This window comes from Bubalus kerabau, chromosome 17 (genome assembly GCF_029407905.1).
Source record: "Bubalus kerabau isolate K-KA32 ecotype Philippines breed swamp buffalo chromosome 17, PCC_UOA_SB_1v2, whole genome shotgun sequence".
In the NCBI taxonomy this organism is placed as follows: Eukaryota; Metazoa; Chordata; class Mammalia; order Artiodactyla; family Bovidae; genus Bubalus; species Bubalus kerabau.
This window is the reverse complement of record NC_073640.1, coordinates 50,075,221-50,084,967: the sequence shown is the minus strand read 5'-3', so window position 1 is coordinate 50,084,967 and position 9,747 is coordinate 50,075,221.

Genomic DNA, 9,747 nt, shown 5'->3' with positions numbered 1-9,747 from the left:
TACATACAGGAAAAATGGAGAAATTTTTGAGCATACTTTCTTGGTTTTGACCAATGTGTATATGTAATACAAACTCTCATAAAGATACAGAAGTTTATTATCCCCTTAAGAATTCCTTCATGTCTCAGATGTCATCACACCCAGCCATCCAGAGGCAAATATCATTCTTTTTTAGAGGGGGACATCTGGTTAATTTTGCCTCTTTAGAGTTTCATATAAATGAAATCACACAAAATATACTTGTTTGTGTAAGTGTTCTTCCAATGAGCTTGTTTTTGAGATTATATATATATATATATATATAAAAATACTGTTGAAGCTATCAGAAATTCATTCCTTTTTATCATTGGGTAGTGTTTTACTGTATTACTAATCTATGGGCTTCCCTGGTGGCTCACACGGTAAAGAATCCACCTGCAATGCAGGAGACTTGGGTTTGATCCCTGGTTGGGAAGATCTCCCGGAGGAGGGCATGGGAACCGACTCCAGTATTCTTGCCTGGAGAATCCCATGGACAGAGGAGCCTGGCGAGCTATATAGTCCATGGGGTTGCAAAGAGTTGGACATGACTGAGCAACTAAGCACAGCACAGAACACATCAGTTCTCATAAAGATGTATATTGGGTTGTTTTGGCTAAAAACTTCAGTAGCATTCTTTTACAAATCTGTGATTATGGTTTTCATTCATGTGTGCTAAGTTGCTTCAGTGTGTCCAACTCTTTTGCGACCCCATGGACCCCTGGCTACATCCCACTAGGCTCCTCTGTCCATGAGATTCTCCAGGCAAGAACACTGGAGTGAGTTGCCATGCTCTCCTCTGGAGGATCTTCCAGACCCAGGGATCAAACCCATGTCTCCTACATCTTCTGCATTGGCAGGCAGATTCTTTACCACTTAGAGACACCTGGGAAGCCCCTGGTTTTCAACCTCTTGGGTAAAGAGCCAGGAGTGGCATTGTTGAGTCATAAAACGATGTATATTTAGTTTTATAAGAAACTTTCCAGATCTTCCTCCATTTTACAGCTGCACCAACAATATCTGAGAGTACCAGTTCTACAAAAACCCAACTTGAGGAGTTATTAGCCTTTTTAATTTTAACCATTCTGGTGAGTGTGCAGTGGCATTTTAGTGGTTTTAATTTGCATCTCCCTGCTAATTAATGATGTTGCATTCTCTTTCATAAGATTTTTGGCTGTTTGCATATTTTTATAAAATATACAAATCTTTTGACCATTTTTAATTGGATTTTTAAAAATTATTGAGTTGTAAAAAAAAAAATTATTGAGTTGTAGAGGTCTTTATGTATTCTCTTTACCAGTCCTTTGTCATGTATCAATATATGTTTTGTGAATATTTTCTCCTAGTCTGTTCCTTGCCTATTTTCCTAAAGATGTCTTTTGGTGACAAGTTTTTAATTTTGATGAACTCTTTATCACTTTTAACCTTTAATGTTTTTTGTCTTCTGTGATCTAAGAAACATTTGCCTGTCCCTAAATCACAAAACTCTTATGTTTGCCAATAATCAGTCTTTGGTTTTGGCATTTATATTTAAGTGTATGACCAAACTTGTTTTGTTTTGTTTTTTTTTTTGGTTTGACAGATAAGGTAAATAATTAAATATCTCTGCAAAAAGATAGTTTTCCTTCTAATCTATATGCCTTTTATTTCTGTTTTTGTTTTATTACAATGGCTAAGACCTCTAATATAATTGCTGAAATGTAAGTGATGACAGTGGGCATTGTTGCCTTGCTCCCAATCTTAAGAGGAAATTATTCAATATTTTACCATTAAGCATGATGTCAAGAGTGTGTATGTTTTGGTGGGGGTGGTCTGATGAAACAGTTTGAAGAAGCTGTCTTCTATACCTAGATTCCTAGTTTGGTGGGGAAAAAAAGTACTAATACAAGTGGATATTAAACCTTGCCGGATGCTTTTTTTTTTTAATATATTTATTTGGCTGCTCTAGCTGTTATTTGGTGCACTCAGGATCTTTGATCTTCATTGCACCATGTGGGATCTTTAGTTTCAGCATGTGAACTCTTAGTTGCAGCATGTGGGTTCTAGTTCCCTGACCAAAGATTAAAAACGGGGCCCCTGCACTGGGGGTATGGAATTGTAGCCACTGGACCACCAGGGAGGTCCCTCTTTCATAATTTCAATGTTATTTTTTTTTGAAAACCTTATCAAGCTGTTAAGATTAATTGATTTGGTACTCTGCCAGATCCATCTTGCTAATTATAGTTGCTGAGTCCAATTGCTTTTTTTTATTGGCCTCTGTTCACTTAGAAAGGGATTGGAATAAATAGCCTTTAGCTTCCCAATTTATCTCTAAAGATGCACTATTACAATAATGGTTTGAAAACTAACAGTTAATTCCTATGTAAACTTCTATTTTCCATCTGTAAATAAAATTAATAAATAAAAATGATTAACTACTATTTAAATTGTTTCCTCAACTATAAAATGGAAATAAGTGTCTACACTTCATAAACTTGATGTGAATTTTGACATATTATAGAAGACTCAATTACTGGTAACCTATGATTTCTGAGAGGAAAAGGGCAGAGAGGAAAGGCTCAATGGAAGAGTGACAGCTGATCTCAGGCTTTGGTGAATACATTTTGATAGCTGGTAACTGAGAATTATAACGGGTGAACATTCCAAGCACAGGAAAAGGCATGAGAAACATTGCTAACATGGAAAACGGCAAAACAAGTCCTGGGAATATTAAGCAATCTATGTTCAGTTGACATATAAAGTATATGCTATAAGTTAGTGATAGATTAAACTTGAAAAGTAGAAAGTGAAGAAAATATGAAAGACCTTGAATAATACAGTAAGAAGTTCAGACTGTTCAGGAACTGAAGAATGATAGACATTTATTCTTTGTGCAACAATGAGATAACCAAAATTGTCATTCAGATTTTTCTGGGAGATATAAATAGGGACTGCATGTTTATCCAAAGACCACATTCTGCATCACTCCATGATCTCAAAACATTTGCTCTTTGGCAATCTCCTTACTGGATTATGTATCAGACTGGCATTTCCTAATTCACTCAGCAACCCAGGCAACCATTTAACTGTTTCCACTAAATGAAGTTAGGGAGAATAAAAACTGGTTCTTGTTGGGACTTCCTTGGTGGTCCAGAGGTGAAGAATCTGCCTCACAATGCAGGGGATGTAGGTTTGATCCCTGGTCAGGGAACTAAGATCCAATTGCATGACATAGAGCAACCAAGGCCACGTGCTACAGTCTGTGTGCATGATGCAATAAAGATCCGATGTGCTGCCACTAAGACCTGATGCGGCCAGATACGTTTTTTTAGTGATTCTGGTTACATGTGAAACAGATGGATGTCTGCAAAGGGTGGATGACAGCCCTACTTTTTGGCCGTCAGTACAACCACTGGTCAAACATCCTAACCCGCTCTCTGCTCTACTTCTGTGCTTATATTTCATTTTGCCCTTGGAAATGCCAGATGTGTCACGAACCCTGCAAATGTGTTAAACCCCAACTCTAAAGGTTCTGCCTTCATTTTTTGCCTTAATTTAACCATGCTTTTTCTAAGGATTTCTCTTTCTCTCTAGCCCTCTAGAGTTGATGTTGCATATTTCCCATGCTTCACATCCATGGAGCCCAGAGAAAGGGTGGGTGCTATTTTTTATTACCTATCTACACATTTGTATCCCTCATTTTTTAAAAATTTAATTGTAGGCTACTTTACAATACTGTAGTGGGTTTTGCCATACATTGACATAAATCAGCCATGGGTGTACATGTGTTCCCCATCCTGAACACTCCTCGCACCTCCCTCCCCATTCCATCCCTCTGGGTCATCCCAGTGCACCAGCCCTGAGCACCCTGTCTCATGCATTGAACCTGGACTGGTGGTCTGTTTCACATATGATAATATACGTGTTTCAATGCTATTCTCAGATCATCCCACCCTTGCCTTCTCCCACCGAGTCCAATAGACTGTTCTATACATCTGCGTCTCTTTTGCTGTCTTGGATATAGGGTTATCATTACCATCTTTCCGAATTCCATATATATGTGTAAGTATATTGTATTGGTGTTTTTCTTTCTGACTTACTTCACTCTGTATAATAGGCTCCATATCATCCACCTCATTAGAACTGATTCAAATGTATTCTTTTTAATGGCTGAGTAATTTTCATATATTAATAAAAGTCTTTCAGTGTGAGAGCTATGTCATATGCTTATATCCCTTCCTGTACTTCAAACTACTGTAACCTGTTGAAAACTCATTTTGGGAATATAGTTTTGAAAAAATCTTATGGATCTAAGCTTTAAAAAAAAAAAAAAGAAGAAACTTGCATTTCAGCTAGACTTGCTCTAACTCATGCTGGTAGTTTTAAGGACATATGTATCTAAGATCATTTTCATAGAAACTACTGTTTCAACCAGGTTTACTGATTTCCAGGTTGTGGGTTAGAGTGTGCCTCTCCAAAAAAATTCTATTTTTTTAATTAAAAAAATTTATTTTTGGCTGCACTGGGTCATTGTTGATGCACACAGGCTTTTCTCTAGTTGCAGCAACTTTTCTCTAGTTCTCTAGTTCTCTCTGGTTTCTCTTGTTGTGGTGCATGGGGCTTGTTTTGTTCAGGAGCACGGGCTCAGTAGTTGTGGCACATGGGCTTAGTTGCCCTGCAGAGTGTGGGATCTTCCTGGGCCAGGGAAAGAACCTGTCTCCTCTGTGCTGGCGGATGGATTCCCAACCACTGGACCACCAGGGAAGCCCCCCAAAAGATATGTTTAAGTCCTAAGCCCAGTAGTTATGAATGAGACTTTATTTGGAAACAGGAACAGGGTTTTTGCAGATATCATCAAGCTAAGCTGAGATCACACTGGATGAGGGTGGGTTCTACATCTAGTAACTCCTGTCATAAAGAGAAGTTTTGGAGACAGAGGAGACAAAGGGAATAGGATCATGTGGAGACTGGAGTGATGCAACTACAAATCAAGGAATGCCTGGAGCTACAAAAGCTGTATGAGGTCGGAAAGGATTCTTCCCTAGAACCTTCAGAGCGAGCAGGGTGCTGATCACACCTGTGGGTTTTGGACTTTCTAGCCTCCATAATTGTGAGAGAAGAACAAAATACCAGACTTGGTGGCTTATCAAAATACTTGGTGGCCTAAGTTTTGTGGTGTTTTGCTATGGCTGATCTAGGAAATAAACACACTCCTCAGTCACTGAAAATTTCAACAGCAGTTTTTGAATTTTCTCTCTAGTTCCATTATGGTTACCTGCATGGAAAACTTACCCAGTTGGCTGGTCCACCTCTTCTGTCATATACTTTTGCAATGGTAGAGAGCAATGAAAGAGCATATATCATGTGTATTATAAACAAGTTGAAAAGGGAAAGTATATGTATTTTTCATTTACGCAGATTTGAAAGCTTAAATTCTACCAAACTTATTACAGTAGGACTCCAACTAGGCCAAGCAGGAATTCTACAAGGAATGCAGTATGTGGACTTTTGTTGTTCACTTTTATTACACAATACACCTACACTTCCTGAAAGATAGAAAAAGTGAAGGGAAAAACCCCAAACCATCCATAATCCCAGCTCTTCAGGATAATCACTCTTGACATTTGCTAACCATTCTCCTTCATATTTTATTCTGAATTTGTACAAAAAGTGTATTTGTTTAGAAATGGTTACTTTACACCTTGTTTTGTTAGCTTCCCTATCACACTGTAGACAATGATGTATTTTTATTGCATGTAAAAACACCCGAAGGGCAGTGGAGAAAGTGACCTGAAGGTAATGAAATGTGCCATGTGCTTTCCCGTCCCACTCTATTCATGCTTTTGGCACTCTCCAGAGTTAGAGGACAGACAAGATTCCTACTTGAAAGTACTTCAGGTAAAAGGATTCTCAAAAGCCTTCCAACTTACACTTAACACTACGAGAAGGCCAGGCCTGAATGGTTATCCATAATTGATGGGTGAGGAAATAGTTCCTAGAGTAGAAAGAGCCAGATCTAGGCCATGATACAGTTTGGGCCATCTCCCATCCCTTTAGGCATTCGATCATAAGGGATTTAAAAAATAATAGAAATGATTGTTTCTCTCGAATTGACTTTGCTAATAGTTTTTAAATACCTGGTTGTGTCAGTTTCTCTCTGTAGTTCTTTATTAATAATCTCAGGCTGTATTATTCAGCAAAATACAAAACTAGAATTTTATCTTCTTAGTGAACTGAAATGTTTATCCTTCTCTGGTGACTTTATCTCTAGTAATGTTTGCCTTAAAGACTATTTTGTCTGGAATTTAAATACAACAGCTTTCTTTTGGATGGTGGTTTGGTGGTTTAGTCGCTAAGTCGTGTCCCACTCTTGCGAGCCCATGGACTGTAGCCTGAGGCTTTTCTGTCCATGGGATTCTCCAGGCAAGAATACTGGAGTGGGTTGCTAGTTCCCATGTGCCTAATATATCTTGTTCTGTATTTTTCACTTTTCTGTCCCAATCTTTTTAGAGATTTCCCTTGCAAATAGCCTACAGCTGCTTTTAAAAAAGAATCCTATTTCATGATCCTTAATTTTAACTGAAAAGTTGAGCCTTTTACATTTACTGGATTAATGTTTCTTAGATTTATTTCCACTATTCATTATGTGGTTTCTACTTACCTTCCATTTTGGTTTTGTTGTCTCCTCTTCACATTCCTTTCTTTGGGTTGGGTTTTGTGCGTGTGTGTGTGTGTTTCCTTACTCCATTATCTTCCTCTAGTTTTTCCTCTCCCCCTGCCAACCCTGCTTCCCTTTCTTAGTGGCTACCTGGGTTGTTTTCAGCATGTACACTTAAACATCAGTACATCAAGCATCTTCCTGAAATATAAGGATCTTACAGTGCTTCAATCCAATAACTCAGTCACAAAAGTTTGTCTCTCAAAATCTGAGTTCTTTTAAATCCACAAAGTAGACTATATCATGGTTTTTATACACTGCTGCTGCTGCTGCTAAGTCGCTTCAGTCGTGTCCGACTCTGTGTGACCCCATAGACGGCAGCCCACTAGGCTTCCCTGTCCCTGGGATTCTCCAGGCAAGAACACTGGAGTGGGATGCCATTTCCTTCTCCAGTGCATGAAAGTGAAAAGTGAAAGTGAAGTCGCTCAGTCCTGTCCGACTCCTAGCAACCCCATGGACAGCAGCCTACCAGGCTCCTCCGTCCATGGGATTTTCCAGGCCAGAGTACTGGAGTGGGGTGCCATCGCCTTCTCTGTCTTATCAGTCTACCTTATGCTAAACCAATCTGGTTTATGACCCCCCATAATCCACTGAAAAGGTTTTGGAACAGGTTTACAGTGGCCTGTATACTGCCAAGTTTTAAGGACACTGGCTCATTTAATTTTGTGGTAAAATCAACAGAATGATCGTCTCTATCTACTTGGCTTCTAGGACACCACACTCTAGATAGGCTTGTAGTACCTCATTAGCAAAGGAGATCAGCTGATTTTCTTTCCTCTGACTTAGGAGAGTACCAAGGCTCAAATCTAGCTTTCTTGTTTCCTCTAAATACATATACTTTACCTCAAGGATCTTATCCTATCACCTGTCATTAATACTGTTTGAAGGCTTCTGGTGCAAAACTTAGGAGTTGCTCTGATTCCCACTTATTGTCAAACAAGATTTACACATCTAACATACCTCAAATTCTTGATTCTGTTCCCTCCTAAACTGCTTCTCCATGGCCCCTAACATCCTAATCAGCTAGCCTTACACATTAAAAGTTGGCACAGTATTTTGATGTCTTCCTGTTATCATGCATCTCGTAACTCATTTCCAAATAAAAACCAGAACTATCCATTTCCACCCATCTCAAATGTTAACATATCTTAAACTTTTATCACTTTGCTTTAGTGATTACTCAAGCCTCTAAAATGGCCACTCTGCCTCTCTACTCCTGCTCCCATTTCAACCCACTCTTCACAAAGCATCAAATGGTCTTACAAAATATCAACTACACTGCCATACTTAAGTCTTCTTTGGCAGATTCTCATGGCACTTAAGAACAAATCAAGTCTTTGACACAGTGGCCTATGACTCTCACATCATATGCTCCATACCTGTATCTTCAACCACATCCTACACCACCTCCCCCTGACCCCACCCAGCACACACAAAAGCACTAGACCTTAAAAGGACAGCAGTATGTTGTTTTGATATTCATTATATATCTAATGACCAGCGTGTAAGAGGTAGTAAGCAAATATTTGCCAGTCTGCAAAAGCCATCTCTTCCATCTATTACACTGAAATAATCACAAGAATAGACATCACACACCAAGTTTGTCACTTGCCTCTCATTTTTTCTAGATATAAAGTGGGGAAATAATATGCATTCTCTCTACTACCCAGTGGAGCTGTTCTGAAGATAAAATGGTTGACTGTAAGTTCTCATAGTGTGGTCTGCGGCACGGCAACCCCAGCATCACCTGGGAACTGGTTGGAAATACAAATTCTAAGCCCTCATCAACCCAGATTTCCTGAATCAGGAACTCTGGAAATGGGACCCAGCAATAAGCCCTCATTAAGCCCAATAAGAGATTCTAGTGTACACTGAAGTTTAAAATTTTACATGAAAACACTGTAAAAAATAGAGCTAAACACCAGGTTGTTATTACTGTCTTGTATTACAAAATCATGTTTGCTGTTCACCAATGGTACACAGTAAAATTACAAAGTGGGGTTTTTCATAAATTAGCTTGTGTTGGCCCAGTATTTTAAAACAGAACACCTTAAACGTAAACTACATATGCAGTATCTAAGTAAGAAAAGCATACATAGTATTGCTTAAACAGATATAACTAAGGAATACCTCGAACAGAAGATGAAAAGTTACAACTGAAAATTAGAATACTTTGTTGGGTTTTGGGAAGAGATGTTTTATGGTGCCTCACATGGTTTGGGTATAACGGAACTTATTAATATGTATGTGGGCAATGTGGGATTAACCATAATTTATCTTATACATCTTGACTAACAATGATTCAGGTTCCCAACAAACTACTTTTTTAGGATGGAGTAAGATAGATGTTCAGGTCATCTGCCTCCTGACATGTTAAATAAAATGACAATTGTGATTTTCAGATTCAACTTCCCTCTTTGGATCAACACTGCCAAGCTGGGTGGGAGTGGGGGAGATCCTAAGCCACAGTCAACAGATACATTAATGTATTCTCTTAGTTTTGTCTTAGCATTTCAGGCTTTATTTACTGACTCCAAAGCTGCAAAAACAGCCGTGTTAAGACCTAAATGAAGCATGAGAGATTAAGAAAATGCCTTATGAACTAAAATCTTTATGGGGAGTATTCTTCCTACTGTGATTGATTAGTAGAGACACTTTTGTTTTCTTTGGCTGCACCCAATCCCCAACCAGGGATTGAACCCACACCCCTGACAGTGCTAAGTGCAGCGTCCTAATCACTGGACCACTAGTGAATCCCCTGCAGGCAGTTTTTAAACGGTGTACAAACAACTGGTATAATTCCTTAGTAAATTTAGTACATAACACCACAGTAACACTGTGGATTTTCTTTCTTTTTGGCCATGCAGCATGCAGGATCTTAGTTCCCCAGACCAGGGACTGAATCCCAGACCAGGGATAGAACCTGTGCCCCCTGCATTGGGAGCATGGAGTATTCCCTGCACTGCGAGGGAAGTCCTTAAGAGCTTTCTAAAAAGCAGTTTTAAGTCAACCTCAAATGCTGTATTGCTGAT